This window comes from Crocodylus porosus, unplaced genomic scaffold, assembly GCF_001723895.1.
Source record: "Crocodylus porosus isolate Cpor-Errol unplaced genomic scaffold, CroPor_comp1, whole genome shotgun sequence".
In the NCBI taxonomy this organism is placed as follows: Eukaryota; Metazoa; Chordata; order Crocodylia; family Crocodylidae; genus Crocodylus; species Crocodylus porosus.
Window position 1 is genome coordinate 149,156,747 of NW_017728906.1, and position 5,105 is coordinate 149,161,851.

A 5,105-nucleotide genomic window follows, 5' to 3' on the forward strand; every position below is an offset into this window, starting at 1 on the left:
CTGCACTCCGAGTGGGCTGTAGCCTGCCCAACTCCACCTTCGTGCAGATCTGGGGGATCATGTCCCCCACCCTGGGCAGATCCAGGGGAACATGCCACATCAGGCCGATTTCTGATATAGGCAATTTTCTTTATATCAGTGCTGAACTGATATTGGTCCAATGTATCAGTGCACCTCTAGTAAATATGTATCAGAATATGCCATACTGCTCTGTGTAGATTACATAACCAGATAACTGGACGGGTTGGACATTCCTAAACCTAACATTCTGCCTCTAAAATATTCTTCATATTATGAAATTATTAAATTAACTCTGAAGGTCAGGCTGAAGTCATCTTCATTTAAACATGAGACAAGTCACACTTCCTTTGTTACTTAATATTGTAGTGTTTCTACGTTAACGTGAATAGCACAACAAGATTCTGCTTATATTTTGGTGCATCTCATTCGGAGTAAGCTTCCTATTATAGAACTGAGGAACAGAGACAATCATTTACCCATTCTTCCTTAGGGCATCACACTATTTTGGAATACAACTTGACTAAGTGAAGTCTAGCTCTAAGAACTATGAAGTAAATCCTCAAAGTGTGAACTGAATGCAAGCTGACAGTGACAACTGTTTGAGTCTGCAGAAATAGCTAGCAGTGTGAACTGTTCATCTTAAAATGAGCATTAAACACTAACCCCGCACTAACCCTGAGTGTTGGTAATCAAAGCCCATGAGAATATACATTATCAGATTACAATGACCTGCACAATTTCTTCCAGGTAGCATTAACCAAAATTCACCAGCAAGCAGAGTTTGGGCTGCAGATGCAGCTTGGAAGAATACTACCTCCTCCCCAGTCTGGATCCAGGTATGCCATTTAATATGGAACGTGATTAAAGCATAATTTATTTACAACAAGAAAGTTATGTTTATTAGTCCAAAGAACCTCTATCATCTGTCATTTTGCTTCTGGTTGTCCAGCACTCTGGCTGTCCTTCTCTCATTAAAGCCAACAAATGAAGTTCCTTAATAACATCTGAATCCTTCATGGACTTTTTTTTGGCCTGTCAAATTATCAAATTTATCTGGTCTTGGATCTTTATTACTAAGGTTATTAGTACAAAACTGCACAGCCCTCTCAAGAAATCAATGGCTTCAACTTCCTTCTCACCACAAAGCACACTCTTGTCACTTAATTTGGCTGTTGTACCCACAATAACAGAGAACAGAAGACAGCTAGTTGCATTTGAAAGTTTTATGAAAATGCCTTTTCCTGCATACATTGAAACAGTGAAGGAGAAATTAAATATCATAAGATCATGGCAAAATAAGGTTGGGACAGACTTTACCAGGTCATCTAGTTCAGTCCCCTGCTCAAGACAAGATTGGAAGTGATCTGAAAAGGCTTCTTCCATTTAGAAAAAAATCTACCAGAAGCAACTAGCAGCTTCTTAAGGATGTTAGAAATAAACTTTTGCAAGATAAAGTGTCAACATCTACCTAAATGTAGCCATAAAGATTTCATCTATATAGACTGTATGCATAGAATTCAATAGGCATTTATTTAAAAAAAAAACAAAAACAAAAGCCATTCCCCCCCAGTCCTGCCACCTTGTGGTATACTGACAAGAATAATTAACTATATACACACACACCCCCACACTTTGGTGCCTTCACTGCAGCTCTGAAAGTGTACCTTAACAAATTCTTCTCTAAAACACTGGGTAATATTTAAGACTAATTCCTCATTCACATATTGGCTACACTGTGTTTCAGAAAGAATCCAAGATATTAATCTACAGTGCATAGTCAACTGTTGGGAGGAGTGGGGTAGAAAAAAAAAATCACCTAACACAACTAAATTTATTTGCAATATGCCCTAGTTTAGTCAACTGTTCAAACCTGATTGTAAATGCAACTGAGGACATACCCTGGCTAATAAGCACAGAGGAAATAAGATGTGTGCTACGCTGTTGAACTCCATAATCTTAGTGCCTTAATTGCAAACATTTCACTGACCACTAGGTAGCACTGTTTGATAAGGTTAAAAGAGAAGTGCCATGAAAAAGGACACTGCAATGTGGCTTGAGAATTTCCTAACACTCAAAATTGCATCTCAGTCTCTATATACATCAGTAACCCACTCCATAATGCCTAAAACAAGAGTTTCCCAAGTCTCTTTCAAACATACCTTTTTCTACAGTCTTCTCAATCACCACCTGAAAACTCACAGGAAAAAGAAACCCTTGCATCCAAGCAAACAAGGCAGAGAGAGTCTACTCCACTTGCCTGTCAGTTCTCCAATACATGTTGCAACCTTAAGGAACATGCTGGATCTTTACTGAGAGGCGCAGGTTTGGCTAGCCCTTACACAGGTATAAGGGGAGGATTTGAGAAGAGATTTATCTTCTTTTACACTGCTCACATAATAAGGACCAGGCAGATTTGCAACCCATAGGTGTGCCTCCTATAACTCGCATACCTTGAAAGGCAGCCTTCAGTCAAAAAAAACTGCACACTGAAATGCATCCCTGGGTCTCCTTGGAACACAGCAAATGGCACCTGGAAGAAGGTCCTTGCCATACATACTTTCCCAGGAAAGTATTTTGATTGTACATAAGGCTCCAAGTATTGACCTACCAACTTCCTTTCCCTGTCATCTTGTCGCCCAATATTTATTCCACATGCAACAGAGCCAATCTCAATATCATCGGGCAGAGAGAGCAAAGGAAAACCTTTCCGAGACAGCATCTCCTATTCCTCCCTGACAAAAAGTCACAAAGAAACAAGAGGATAGAAGTGGGACCGTATCAAACCCAAAGAAGGAATTCAATACAGAGCACAAGCCTTCCTTCAATAACTGCACTGAGATGGGCACAGTCTCCAAATCAGTAATGACATCATAAAAGAGTTGTTACCTTTGATCAATGGCTCACAGACTGCGTATATCAGCTCTGGAGGGGGTGTTTAAAAAACCCTATAGGCCAGAACTACCTTGGGATTTCCCTCTGAACTAAGATTTAAACCTGTGTGCATGCACAACAGAGATGATCTGGCTGAATTCGCACGCCTGGAATGACAGGAGAAAGCAATTACAGTTTTGAGTACTGAATCTTCTTTGAGATTATGCTTCATTTTGAATGGATCTGTAGCAGACTGAGCACATGACTTCTCTGGAGAGTTAACCTCTCAAATGCCACACAATTATGGCAGAGCAAAAATAGGCTCTAAGCTACTATAAGAACCCAAGTGTTGTTAAAGTCAAAAGCAATTGGAACAGTATTAGAGGCAAAAGGGGGGAAAAAAAATGAACAAAAGGAAACAATCTCTCAAAATTAGGCAGGCACATCAACACCAAACTTTATTTTTCACTTTAAAATAGTCAAATGACAGAAGGACTATATATCAAAATCATTTCTCCCTTCTTCACAACAAAGCTAGCTAGCATCACTTCTCAGTATATCAGAGTTAAAACAGGCTCTCTGATTAATCGGATTACCAGTTTCCCCACCAGTACTGTCTTGAAGAATCAACTATAATGCCTGATTAAACTTGCCTCCTGCAACATTCAATTTCCAGGAGGCCATTAGCGCATTCTAAAGCAAACATGGCCATGGCTCCTACAATGTTGTATGTTTTGCTAAGTTTGTATTGATGAATAGTTCTTCTCATCCTTTTCTGCAGTCTCTCATACTGTACCACCAGAAGATCAAGTCATCTGAAACTTGACCTCTCTGCTTATTTAAAAATAATGATGTCTTCCCCACAGAAATTGTAATTACTCACTGGAATAATTATACTGGAATAATTATTTTAATTCTAATATTCTAGATTTGAAACCTAACCAATGGCTTTCAAATGCACAGGAATAATCATTCAGAGAAGGTAAAACGAATCATTAATGGATGTAAAAAAAAAACCCCACCCCAAAAGCCTAACGATTCTCTGTTTACAAAGCCATATTTGAAAGTAAATGTCTAGTATGTTTAAGTGTTCATAATTAGAGGATATATACATGAGTCATTACCAAGTCAGTTTTCATTATATTTATAATTTTAGTGGTGCTCCAGTATTTCTGAAGAAATCAAACTAAAAAAATTTTTTTTAAATAGTTATCTTAGTAGTCTTTACCTTGCTGTTCGGCATTTTTGCTTCCATTTTTTCTAAAAATCAATGAGTTTGGAAGAAAGACAAATAAATGGGCCATGATAACTGTTTGCAAATACTTGAAAGGGTACCATTAACACAAGGGAGAAACACCGGTCTCCCTAGCAACAAGACACACAGAAATGAGTTTGAAGTTCAGCAAAATGAGTTTAGAACAAATTCCCCATAACCACTGTCCTTGCAGTTATTGTTTGACCACAGAACAAGCTTCTTAGGAAAGTTAAAGAATCTCCTTTACTGGAGGTTTTCAACAGGAAGCCGGATAGGCACCCATCTGGGACATTTCAGGAACAACAAAACATCCATCTGTTGTTCCAGGCCAACTCCATCTGAACAAGGGGTTGACCTAGACCACCCATGAGGTACCTTTTCAGTCTTATGATTCCCCTGGCTCACTAAGATTTTTTTTTAATGAATCAGAATATTGGCAAACATAGTAAGGAGTTATTCTCTGTCTGACTAAAGCATCAGTAATACACCTGACCATGTTCACATTACTTTGTTAGCAGAGAAAGAATCTATACATTGCCACCAGGCATTAATGAAAACTATTACTTTGGTCCCTGAAGCGGTATGAAAGTTCACAAGACAAAAAGCATTCATTACCACAACTACACTATAAAAGAGAAGGGCTATTCATCTTTAACTTGATTATTCAGAGTAGATACCAGGAAAAACTTCCTTTGCTAAAACGGCTCAGAGACGTTGCACAACTGTCCTCATTAGAAGTTTTCAAGAGGCATCTGGATAGGTATTTGATAAGGACAGTTAAGGAAACCATACCCATGTTCATGTGGGGTTGCACCAAATGACTCTTGATGTCACTTCCAAACCTATGCTTCTAAGGGCATCTGTAAATGTCCTCTGGAGTGGGGTGGAGGGGCACTTTAAATTAAAGCTGCTCTGAGAGCCACTCTAACTAAAGCACCCACAGTATCATGTATATTCA

At 38.8% G+C, this 5,105-nt stretch overlaps 1 protein-coding gene and 1 long non-coding RNA gene across 4 annotated transcripts in view; one reads left to right on the plus strand and one right to left on the minus strand.

The window, feature by feature from the left end:
• Positions 1-5,105, minus strand: part of TSC22D1 (TSC22 domain family member 1) — a 128,683-nt gene that overhangs the window by 39,540 nt on the left and 84,038 nt on the right. The window lies entirely within an intron of this gene.
• Positions 1,592-3,285, plus strand: LOC109306493. Its single transcript, XR_002100013.1, has 2 exons — positions 1,592-2,263; positions 2,562-3,285. It is a non-coding gene; the product is annotated as an uncharacterized LOC109306493 (long non-coding RNA).